Here is a 12,050-nt window from a genome sequence, read left to right on the forward strand (position 1 = left end):
GAGATCATGGTGTTTCTGAAGAAGTTTTTTACTCTCACTCTTTTAGCGTTTTGAAGGATGTTGTTGCAAAATTTTATGTCAACTTTATCGAAAATAGCTGCAAATACAAACATAGTTGCATAGTCCAGCTCCCATCATGAAAGTGAGTACATACATGACAAGGTGGAAGAGTCCATCGAATCCCATCCTTGTCGTTTAAGTGCTCTGGCGTTTGCAAGAGGCCGGTGCTTCCGTGGAAGGTGTTTTACTCGCACGCTCTTATCGTTTTGAAGGATGTTGTTGCAAAATTTAACGTCATCTTTACCGAAAATAGCAGCAAATACATACAGAAATGCCATAGTCCAGCCCCCAACAGGAAAGTGAGTACATACATGACGGGGTGGCCAAGTCCATCGAATCCCATTTTTGTTGTTTATTTGCTCTCTAGTTCATACGGCAAAACTGAAAGTCTTCTTACAGAAAATAGTTGCAGAAACTTATGTAACCCTAGTGAAATAGTTAAATATTTATTTATAATATTATTTAGAGCAGTATAATCATATTATTATTATATCTACAAGTCTTTATAAATATAATAAACGAAAAAAAAAAATTCATGTATAAAAATGTAGTTTGAGGTAAAGTAACAACCAATCGTAGGAGCGGGTTGTTAGCTCCGCCCCTTCCAGCTTGCCGGGAGAGAGAGACAGAACAGAGACGAGACCGGTTGGCAGAACAATAGAGAGGAGCAAACTTGAACAAAAAGATTCAAATACAGTACGTTATGATTCCTAAACAGTTTAAAAGTGATTGTAGTTGTACCAAATCAAGTTGTACCTGCAAAATAGTTGTTATTTAGTGTGTTAGTGTGTTTAAGTCAGACCGCATGTTGCATTGCGTTTACAGTGCGCTGACGCCATTTTGCAATCGCGTGTGTGTAAGAAGACCATAGAGTGATATAGACATCGCGAATTTGACAGGTATTCCATTATATTAGCTCATTTTATGGTAAACATGTGTGTGTATGTGTTTTATTTGTTCCACGTGTTGTATATTTTGTATGTTTTGAAATTATTTTGAACATATTAAACTTATTTATATATTCTGGTCTGTGATCAGGCCAGGTTTTTTTCTGAGGACATTTTCCCAGTTTCACTGGATTCCTTGTATTGATGGCGAGCTTCCTACGTCGACCTGGAAAATTGTGAAGTAAACATATTTCAATTTATCCTCATTTCACCGGATAAAGTAAGAATTTGCCAAAAAGTTAATTCCTTTATTGGACTGCGATTTTTTAATACAGCTCTAAGGACTGATTTTCTTGGAGGGAAAAACAGAACTTTATCTGAATTGAACTGATTTCACCAATTTCAGAGTGAACAACGACTCTGATTTATTTGTGTTATTTTATGGTTTCTTTTGTTTTCACTTGAATACATTTATTGTGATTTGTGTTTGATTTAAAATAATTGTAAAGTGGGTGCACCCTGGGGTTGTGTATAAATAGTTATGTTACTGATGTAAGTATTGTTTACTAAGACAAATACGAAAAGGAAAAATTCATACAATCTAAAGTAAAATTATTTTTGTATTTAAAACATTCAACAACAGTTTGTCTATGGTTATTGCTCAGTTTCACCCCCACCCCCTTTTACTTACCTTGTAATCTTCTGGTTTTATTGTCTGGTCCAATAATAAATAAATATAGTACACCTGTTACACTTGGATAGGAGACCGCCTGGGAATACCAGGCGCTGTAAGCTTTTCGAAGTCCTTCATTTGGCAGCTGATGCACTTCCCCGTGTCACAGCTTCGCTGCCATTATTTTTTCTCGCCTTCAAGGGCGTAGTTTCTGTCGGTGCTGTGTCGATGCCAGCTGAGCTGTGCTTGGTCCCTGGTGTTGCGCCTGTTTTAAATAGCCAACTCTTGACAGCTTCTCTCGCTTACGGCCATACCACCCTGGCAATGCCCGATCTCATCTGAACTTGGAAGTAAAGCAGGGTCTGGCCTGGTTAGTACTTGGATGGGAGACTGCCTGGGAATATCAGGTGCTGTAAGCTTTTCGAAGTCCTTCATTTGGCAGCTGATACACTTCCCCGTGTCACAGCTCTGCTGCCATTATTTTTTCTCGCCTTCAAGGGCGTAGTTTCTGTCGGTGCTGTGTTGATGCCAGCTGAGCTGCGCTCGGTCCCTGGTGCTGCGCCTGTTTTAAATAGCCAACTCTTGACAGCTTCTCTCGCTTACGGCCATACCACCCTGGCAATACTCCATCTTGGTACATTCCAGGAAGTGTTTGGCTGCAGTTAGGAGAGAAAGGCTCTCCCCACTCTTTGTTTGTTTTCTTTTTGATTTGTAAAGTATTAGAGTTAATTTGGTTATTTTGTTTTTGTGAAGTTGATTTTCCTCCCAACAGCATTAGCTGTTCGGGAGGAACTTATTTTTTCATTTGGAACTCTTTTTTTTGGAGTAAGCAATGGCGGACGGATGCACGGCAACAAACATGGAAATGGCAGGAGAAACTCGACTGGTGAAAGATAATGGACTGGCAGGAGGAATGCGAAAGGCAATCGACATTGGATTAGGAGGAGAAACAAGCACGGCAAACGACAACGGACTGGCAGGAGGAACAAGCAAAGCTAACGAAAATGGACTGGATAAGCAACCACGAAATGGAAACAAAACTGAAAAAAGTAAGTTTGCGGAGAGAAAATTCTTGAAGGAGGCTACGGTGATCATAAATGTGGAAAACCTACTTGAGGTAAAGGCAGAAGATGTTATTAAAGCGATAATGGAAAAATGTGAACAAGGGAAAATGTTGGCGCTAAGACCCAGACAAGGTAAAGAATATGAACTGACCATGGAAAAAGAAGAGGAGTGTGAAAAACTTTTAGAAGGACTGAAAATTAACGGAGTGAACTGTGAAGTTAAAAGTTTGCATAACCGAGATTATGTAGTTTCCTTCTTGCACCTGCCTGTCTACCTGGAAAACAGTATAATTGTTGAAAAATTGGAAGAATTGGGTGTTGAGCCAGTAACAAAAATTAAAAGAAGATGCTACCCGGGCACTGACATACAAGATGGGACGAGGTTCCTAAAAGTAAGGTTCCCGAAGGAGGTGGCATCACTGCCCTATAGCACGAGGCTAGAAACAGCCGAAGGACCACAGCACTTCCGGGTGATGCACAGTCGGCGAGTGAAAACTTGTAGGCAGTGCATGAGCCCGGACCATCTGCTGAAAGACTGTCCTAATTTCAAGTGCTACAGATGCGGAGAATGCGGACATTTTGCACAATCATGCACTGCTGTCAGATGCTCGGAGTGTGCAGAATTCTTAGATAAATGTGAATGTTGGATGGAAGGGGAGGACAAAAAGAAAAACAGGTGGACAGACAGGTGCAAGAAGGAAATTAGGAGGAAGAAGCAACACAGCAAAGAGAAATAGAATAACTAAAGAATAACACTGGAGAAGTTGTGGATTTTAATGAAGATGGAGAAACGAAGGAGATGGAGGGGGCAAATATTTTATAACAATGGTGATGGAAGGATGGAAAGAGGGGTCGCTATTTTAGTCAAAGAAGATATAAAGAATGATGTGGAAGAAATATACAATGATAAAGAGGGAAAATGCCTTAGCATTAGAATGAGAGAAAATAATACAACATTATGTAACATTCATGCTCCAGTAGCAGAAAAAGAAAAGAAGGATTTTTTAACAGAATAAATGATCTAATGATTTTATAAGAAGAAACTATTTTAATTGGAGATTTTAACACGGTTTTTAATAGAATTGATTTAGCGGATGGCATGGTTTTTAGGGATGACACTGGGAGAAAAGAGTTGCAGAAACTAATGGCAGAGCACAAAGTAGTGGACATATGGAGAGTAAGGAATGAAGGAAAAAGAGAACATTCAAGAAGACAGTTAGTAGATGGTAACTTAAAGCAAAGTAGGATTGATTTTATTTTATGCAAGGAAAAACTGGGTGATTTTATACAGAGTGTTTATTTTAAAGAAACAGCGCTAAGCGACCACAAGTTTTTATTGATGAAGATTGATTTTAATGAACCCGAAAGAGGAAAAGGCATATGGATTTTAAATACAGAAATTTTAAAAGGAGAACCTTATAGAAAGGCAATAGTGGACTTAATAAATACTGAAATACAAAATGAGATGTATCATGAAGATAAAAGAATATGGTGGGATAACACAAAATATGAAATTAAAAAGTATACGATTAAAATGAGTAAATCAATACAAAAAGCAAAAGCACATAAAGAAGTAGAGGTTAGAAAGGAATTAAATGACAGTTTAAATCAAGAAAAAGTAGATATAGAGAGAATACTGTTTTTGGAAGAGGAATTACGAAACATAGAAGAAAGAAAATGTAGAGGTGCGGTGATCAGAAGCAGAGCCAAATATATTGTGGATGGAGAGAAATGTACAAAATTCTTTTTCAATTTAGAGAAAAGTAAGGGTAACGGAGAAATTATAAGAGAATTAAAAAAAAGAAATTGGGGAAAAAATAAAAGAAACACAGGATATTTTAAAGGAAGTTAGAGACTTTTATGAAAGCCTTTTTAAAAAAGTTGAAATAAATGAAAAAGAAGAAAAATTTTATTGGATCAAATTGAGGTAAAAGTAACAGAAGATGACAAAAAGATGTGTGATGAGGAAATACAAATAGAAGAAATCAAGGAATCTATTATGCAATTAAGTAATGGGAAAAGTCCAGGATTAGATGGATTAGTATCTGAGTTTTACAAAGTTTTTAAGGATGTTTTAGCACCAATTTTAAAGGAAACTTTTGATGAAGTTTTTAAAAAACATGAAACAACGCATTTAATGAGAGTTGGTTTAGTGAAACTGATATATAAGAAAAAAGGTGAGAAAAATGATTTGAGGAATTTTAGACCCCTAACAATGCTAAACACAGATTTTAAGATTTTAGCCAAGGTTTTAGCAAATAGACTTAAAAAGGTTTTACCCGATTTTATCAAAACTAGTCAGGCATATGGCGTGAAAGGGAAAGATATCACAGACATAATTAGCAGTATAAGAGATGTATTATGCATTTGTTTTTAAAATGTGTTGAACTAAAAACATTTATGGCAAAGTTAAAAGAAATGATGAAACAAATGATGCCAAGTGAAACAGAGCAGATTGAGGAGGAGACAGAATGGTATAAAATATTTTTATTTGGTTTTAATGGAAGTAAAACAAGAATTGCCAATTTGTTTCTATCAGTTGCAAGAACTGTAATTTGGGAAAGGAGAAACATTGTGAAAAATAAAAATGCTAAAATAGAGTTAAGGAAAATGTATGAAAGAAAACTGGAAAACTATATTAAAACTGTGGAACAATATTTTAGAATGGAAGAAAAAGAGAATTTTACAAAACGTTTATGTTGAATACTCCTTATATTATGTACTCACTAGATGGTTTGAAAATAGATTTGCCAGAATGATTATGCTTGTTATTTTCCTATTTTGATACCAACATAATGTCTTAAGAAAATGTTTGTAAATGATATTTTAATATGCTTCTGAACTGATGTTTTAAATGTTTTTAAATGTATGTATTGTAAAATTTGAAAAAAATTTCTAATAATAAAAAAAATGGATAGCGCATGGGACTTCTAGGCTGTGAGCTGAGCCATTCAAAGGTTGTGGGTTCGAGTCCCATCAGTCGCAAACTTTGCTCTTTTTCTTCACTGACTTAAGGTGTGGTGAGTTTCTAACATTTTAGGCATCTGTTCATCCCGTTTTGCTTCTTTCTTTCATATTGCAGTGCAGGCTCAGATACTAGGGGTACTCTACAATAAAGCCGATGACTTAATTGAGCTGTTTTAAATAAGGGAGATTAGAAAACAGTGTAGGGCCTAGTGGGCTTGAGGAACGACTCGAAGGCAAGCTGGGGTTTTGGGGAAAAGTAACTGATTTAAAGTAAAGTAATTGTAACTAATTGTTGAGATCACACCTTTTGGATTTGTCGTACAAGAGCCTTTTTATGCATGTGAAAAGTAACTGAGTAGAAAACATAGTAAATTTTGCTTCCCCCCACTGTCTTAGATGAAACTGCGTTTGGAAGTATCGTATCCAGAGGTTTTTTCTTTTAGTGTTAAGACTAAGTTGGCCAGAGCACCTGTCTTGGGAACAGCAGGTGCTAGGTTCAAATCCAAACTGCACCTTTCCCTCAGATTATGGGAGAGTGGCTTTCTGATCTGAAACTCTTCCAATGGCCGATGGCATATGTTTGTCCTGATTTCCATTTTCCGAGCTGACTCTGGGTTTGGATGTAATGAAACTGAAGGTTCCAAAAAACACTTAACACATGATTAAGGATAGATTAAATAAAAATAAATTCATGCATTTTTTGCTTTGATCTTGAACAGAGGCCAGGTTACCGGTCAGGTTTGAGACATGATCATCCAGACTCTAAAAGACTGCGTCCGTCTTGTCAGCATTTTTTGCATCCTGACATGCTGTTTTTTGTTGTGTATTATTTTTCCTTTATGATTTTTGTTATCGGGCAAATGTCTCTTACTGTGTGTTTCTGTGGCGCTGTGGCTTAGCTGGTCAAAGTGCCTGCCTTGTAAACAGGAGATCCTGGGCTCAAATCCCAGCAGCGCCTTAGTCCAGGTGGTGCGTGTGCTTGTTTTATAGAGCTCACCGGAATGAATTATAAAAATTGTATAGCTTTGAGGCGTAATGAATAGTGCGACAAATAGAATTAAACAACCTCTTTGCTTGCCATTTTAAGACTAGCTGTCTTTTTTTTAGTCTCTGTGTGCAAAAACATCTTGCTTCCTATTCAATGTTGGCGCTGTGGCTTAGTTGGTCAACGTGCCTGTCTAGTAAACAGGAGATCCTGGGTTCAAATCCCAGCAGTGCCTAATGTACAGGTTTTGTGTTTGCTTTTTGTTGAGAGTAACGAGTGTTTACGCAGCGGGATGTTTAGCAGTCGGTTTCTTAACAAATCTCAAATCCTTAAGAGCGCTGCTCGTTTAAGAGGGCTTTGGACGATGGCTTTATATAGCATAGTGTGGTAATGCCTAACCAATTGGACTTTAATATTTCAAGTCCAGACATTCCCACATGCAGCGGTACCATTGTTAGTTTTTTTTTATTTTTTGGAATTAAACAATTAGCCCCTATCAAGGTTGTTTGGCGCTGTGGCTTAGTTGGTTAAAGTGCCTGTCTAGTAAACAGGAGATCCTGGCTTTGAATCCCAACAGTGCCTTGTCCGCAGTTGGCTGTTCTTTCATGGGCCAGAGAGTACTAAAAAGTGCTTTCTGTCCAACAGTGCTAGAGGAAGCAGAGCACTCAGGCTCTGTGGCGCAATGGATAGTGCATTGGACTTCTAGGCTGTGAGCTGAGTCATTCAAAGGTTGTGGGTTTGAGTCCCACCAGAGTTGCAAGCTTTGCTCTTTTTCTCCACTGACTTAAGGTGTGGTGCGTTTCTAACATTTTAGGCATCTGTCCATCCCGTTTTGCTTCTTTCTTTCATTGCGCAGTGCAGGCTCAGATACTAGGGGTACTCTACAATAATAACCGATGACTTAATTGAGCTGTTTTAAATAAGGGAGATTAGAAAACGGTGTAGGGCCTAGTGGGCTTGAGGAATGACTCGTCGGCAACCTGTGGTTTTGGGGAAAAGTAACTGCCACCTATTGTTGAGATCACGCCTTTTGGATTTGTCGTACAAGAGCCTCTTTATGCATGTGCAAAGTAACTGAGTAGAAAGCACAGTATATTTTGCTTCCCCCCCACTGTCTTAGATGAAACTGCGTTTGGAAGTATCGTATCCAGAGGTTTTTTCTTTTAGTGTTAAGACTAAGTTGGCCAGAGCACCTGTCTTGGGAACAGCAGGTGCTAGGTTCAAATCCAAACTGCACCTTTCCCTCAGATTATGGGAGAGTGGCTTTCTGATCTGAAACTCTTTCAATGGCCGATAGCATATGTTTGGCCTGATTTACATTTTCCGAGCTGACTCTGGGTTTGGATGACATGGTCAGGTTTGAGACATGATCATCCATACTCTAAAAGACTGCGTCCGTCTTGTCAGCATTTTCTGCATCCTGACATGCTGGTTTTTGTTGTGTATTATTTTTTCTTCTTCGATTTTTGTTATCGGGCAAATGTCTCTTACTGTGAATTTCTGTGGCGCTGTGGCTTAGCTGGTCAAAGCGCCTGTCTCGTAAACAGGAGATCCTGGGTTAAAATCCCAGCAGCGCCTTAGTCCAGGTGGTGCGTGTTTTATAGAGCTCACCGGAATGAATTTTAAAATTGTATAGCTTTGAGGCGTAATGAATAGTGCGACAAATAGAGTTAAACAACCTCTTTGCTTGCCATTTTAAGACTTGCTGTCTTTTTTTAGTCTCTGTGTGCAAAAACGTCTTGCCTCATATTCAATGTTGGCGCTGTGGCTTAGTTGGGCAAAGTGCCTGTCTAGTAAACAGGAGATCCTGGGTTCAAATCCCAGCAGTGCCTAATGTACAGGTTTCATGTTTGCTTTTTGTTAAGAATAACGAGTGTTTACGCAGCGGGATGTTTAGCAGTCGGTTTCTTAACAAATCTCAAATCCTTAAGAACACTGCTCGTTCAAGAGGGCTTTGGACGATGGCTTTATATAGCATAGTGTGGTAATGCCTAACCAATTGGACTTTAATATTTCAAGTCCAGACATTCCCACATGCAGCGCTACCGTTGTTAGTTTTTTTTTTATCTTTTGGAATTAAACAATTAGCCCCTATTAGGGTGTTTGGCGCTGTGGCTTAGTTGGTTAAAGTGCCTGTCTAGTAAACAGGAGATCCTGGCTTTGAATCCCAGCAGTGCCTTGTCCGCAGTTGGCTGTTCTTTCATGGGCCAGAGAGTACTAAAAAGTGCTTTCTGTGCAACAGTGCTAGAGAAAGCAGAGCACTCAGGCTCTGTGGTGCAATGGATAGCGCATTGGACTTCTAGGCTGTGAGCTGAGCCATTCAAAGGTTGTGGGTTCGAGTCCCACCAGAGTTCCAAGCTGTGCTCTTTTTCTCCACTGACTTAAGGTGTGGTGCGTTTCTAACATTTTAGGCATCTGTCCATCCCGTTTTGCTTCTTTCTTTCATTGCGCAGTGCAGGCTCAGATACTAGGGGTACTCTACAATAAAGCCGATGACTTAATTGAGCTGTTTTAAATAAGGGAGATTAGAAAACAGTGTAGGGCCTAGTGGGCTTGAGGAATGACTCGAAGGCAACCTGTGGTTTTGGGGAAAAGTAACTGCCACCTATTGTTGAGATCACGCCTTTTGGATTTGTCGTACAAGAGCCTCTTTATGCATGTGCAAAGTAACTGAGTAGAAAGCACAGTAAATTTTGCTTTCCCCCCCACTGTCTTAGATGAAACTGCGTTTGGAACTATCGTATCCAGAGGTTTTTTCTTTTAGTGTTAAGACTAAGTTGGCCAGAGCACCTGTCTTGGGAACAGCAGGTGCTAGGTTCAAATCCAAACTGCACCTTTCCCTCAGATTATGGGAGAGTGGCTTTCTGATCTGAAACTCTTTCAATGGCCGATAGCATATGTTTGTCCTGATTTCCATTTTCCGAGCTGATTCTGGGTTTGGATGTAATGAAACTGAAGGTTCCAAAAAACACTTAACATATGATTAAGGATAGATTAAATAAAAATAAATTCACGCATTTTTTGCTTTGATCTTGAACAGAGGCCAGGTTACCGGTCAGGTTTGAGACATGATTATCCAGACTTTAAAAGACCACGTCCGTCTTGTCAGCATTTTCTGCATCCTGACATGCTGGTTTTTGTTGTGTATTATTTTTTTCTTCTTCGATTTTTGTTACAGCAAATTTTTGTGGCGCTGTGGCTTAGCTGGTCAAAGCGCCTGTCTCGTAAACAGGAGATCCTGGGTTCAAATCCCAGCAATGCCTAATGTACAGGTTCCACGGTTGGTTTTTGTTAAGAGTAACGAGTGTTTACGCAGCGGGATGTTTAGCAGTTGGTTTCTTAACAAAACTTAAATCCTTAAGAATGCTGCTCGTTCAAGAGGGCTTTGGGCGATGGCTTTATATAGCTTAGTGTGGTAATGCCTAACCAATTGGACTTTAATATTTCAAGTCCAGACATTGACACATGAAGCGCAACCGTTGTTAGTTTTTTTTTCTTTTTTCGAATTAAACAATTAGCCCCTACCACGGTCGTTTGGCGCTGTGGCTTAGTTGGTCAAAGCGCCTTTTTAGTAAACAGGAGATCCTGGGTTTGAATCCCAACAGTGCCTTGTTGACAGTTGGCCATTCTTTCTTGGGCCAGAGAGTACTAAAAAGTGCTTTCTGTGCAACAGTGCTAGAGGCAGCAGAGCACTCAGGCTCTGTGGCGCAATGGATAGCGCATTGGACTTCTAGGCAGTGAGCTGAGTCATTCGAAGGTTGTGGGTTCTAGTCCCACCAGAGTCGCAAGCTTAGCTTTTTTTCTTCACTGACTTAAGGTGTAGTGCGTTTCTAAAATTTTAGGCATCTGTCCATCCCGTTTTGCTTCTTTCTTTCATTGCGCAGTGCAGGCTCAGATACTAGGGGTACTCTACAATAATAACCGATGACTTAATTGAGCTGTTTTAAATAAGGGAGATTAGAAAACGGTGTAGGGCCTAGTGGGCTTGAGGAATGACTCGTCGGCAACCTGTGGTTTTGGGGAAAAGTAACTGCCACCTATTGTTGAGATCCCGCCTTTTGGATTTGTCGTACAAGAGCCTCTTTATGCATGTGCAAAGTAACTGAGTAGAAAGCATAGTAAATTTTGCTTCCCCCCCACTGTCTTAGATGAAACTGCGTTTGGAAGTATCGTATCCAGGGGTTTTTTCTTTTAGTGTTAAGACTAAGTTGGTCAGAGCACCTGTCTTGGGAACAGCAGGTGCTAGGATCAAATTCAAACTGCACCTTTCCCTTAGATTATGGGAAAGTGGCTTTCTGATCTGAAACTCTTTCAATGGCCGATAGCATATGTTTGTCCTGATTTCCATTTTCCGAGCTGACTCTGGGTTTGGATGACATGGTCAGGTTTGAGACATGATCATCCAGACTCTAAAAGACTGCGTCCGTCTTGTCAGCATTTTCAGCATCCTGACATGCTGGTTTTTGTTGTGTATTATTTTTTCTTCTTCGATTTTTGTTATCGGGCAAATGTCTCTTACTGTGAAATTCTGTGGCGCTGTGGCTTAGCTGGTCAAAGCGCCTGTCTTGTAAACAGGAGATCCTGGGCTCAAATCCCAGCAGCGCCTTAGTCCAGGTGGTGCGTGTGCTTGTTTTATAGAGCTCACCGGAATGAATTATAAAATTGTATAGCTTTGAGGCGTAATGAATAGTGCGACAAATAGAGTTAAACAACCTCTTTTCTTGCCATTTTAAGACTTGCTGTCTTTTTTTAGTCTCTGTGTGCAAAAACGTCTTGCCTCCTATTCAGCGTTGGCGTTGTGGCTTAGTTGGTCAAAGTGCCTGTCTAGTAAGAAACTTGGCTGAGGCCAAGATGGCGACAGGTGGAACAGGTGTTGTCATAACGCTCCTAGTCTACTGTTATTTTACAGCTTGACAGCGGCTATTCGTGTGGATCCGGTTCGGATGTTTTGCAGCATCTATCCACTGTCTTATCATAATGACAATCCGCATATATACAAGGATCTGGGCTACAAACGAAAAGGTAATGAACTGGCAAAGACAAGTACAGGCTATGGAACTTATGCACTGGCTGTGACCATGGTATACCCATCGCTGTACAACAAGATCACAAAGAAAAAAAAAAGCAATGACAACTACACAATCGTCACGGACAGGACTTATTATCGCAATATGCTTGATGTTATCTGGGGATATCCACCCATGCCCAGGCCGCACCACTTCAAGACGCCGAGAGAGGCTAACCCACAAACGGAGGACAAACGCGCTACTCTTACCTTACAGGTATGCTCTTCATGTACACTTTTGTGTTCGTCTGCACAACAGGCTAATCCTCTGCATTCTCTCTGCCCGACGCCAAATACGCTCAAGCTGTCTGTCCAGGGGGTAGAGTGTGTGAAAGGCGCGGCCGCGGTT

The 12,050-nt window shown here is 39.9% G+C and overlaps 1 protein-coding gene, 1 long non-coding RNA gene and 9 other non-coding genes across 11 annotated transcripts in view; 10 read left to right on the forward strand and 1 right to left on the reverse strand.

Moving 5' to 3' along the window:
- Positions 1-12,050, forward strand: part of si:ch73-110p20.1 — a 592,105-nt gene that overhangs the window by 197,374 nt on the left and 382,681 nt on the right.
- Positions 1-12,050, reverse strand: part of LOC100535035 (uncharacterized) — a 304,783-nt gene that overhangs the window by 127,078 nt on the left and 165,655 nt on the right. The window lies entirely within an intron of this gene.
- Positions 1,921-2,039, forward strand: LOC137494136 (5S ribosomal RNA). Its single transcript, XR_011014111.1, has one exon. It is a non-coding gene; the product is annotated as a 5S ribosomal RNA (ribosomal RNA).
- On the forward strand, positions 6,536-6,609 carry trnat-ugu (transfer RNA threonine (anticodon UGU)). Its single transcript has one exon. It is a non-coding gene; the product is annotated as a tRNA-Thr (tRNA).
- On the forward strand, positions 6,798-6,871 carry trnat-agu (transfer RNA threonine (anticodon AGU)). Its single transcript has one exon. It is a non-coding gene; the product is annotated as a tRNA-Thr (tRNA).
- trnat-cgu (transfer RNA threonine (anticodon CGU)) lies at positions 8,141-8,214 on the forward strand. Its single transcript has one exon. It is a non-coding gene; the product is annotated as a tRNA-Thr (tRNA).
- On the forward strand, positions 8,395-8,468 carry trnat-agu (transfer RNA threonine (anticodon AGU)). Its single transcript has one exon. It is a non-coding gene; the product is annotated as a tRNA-Thr (tRNA).
- Positions 8,902-8,992, forward strand: trnar-ucu (transfer RNA arginine (anticodon UCU)). Its single transcript is given in 2 exon segments — positions 8,902-8,938; positions 8,955-8,992. It is a non-coding gene; the product is annotated as a tRNA-Arg (tRNA).
- Positions 9,826-9,899, forward strand: trnat-cgu (transfer RNA threonine (anticodon CGU)). Its single transcript has one exon. It is a non-coding gene; the product is annotated as a tRNA-Thr (tRNA).
- trnar-ucu (transfer RNA arginine (anticodon UCU)) lies at positions 10,333-10,421 on the forward strand. The gene is given in 2 exon segments: positions 10,333-10,369; positions 10,386-10,421. It is a non-coding gene; the product is annotated as a tRNA-Arg (tRNA).
- trnat-ugu (transfer RNA threonine (anticodon UGU)) lies at positions 11,169-11,242 on the forward strand. Its single transcript has one exon. It is a non-coding gene; the product is annotated as a tRNA-Thr (tRNA).

This window comes from Danio rerio, chromosome 4 (genome assembly GCF_049306965.1).
Source record: "Danio rerio strain Tuebingen ecotype United States chromosome 4, GRCz12tu, whole genome shotgun sequence".
In the NCBI taxonomy this organism is placed as follows: domain Eukaryota; kingdom Metazoa; phylum Chordata; class Actinopteri; order Cypriniformes; family Danionidae; genus Danio; species Danio rerio.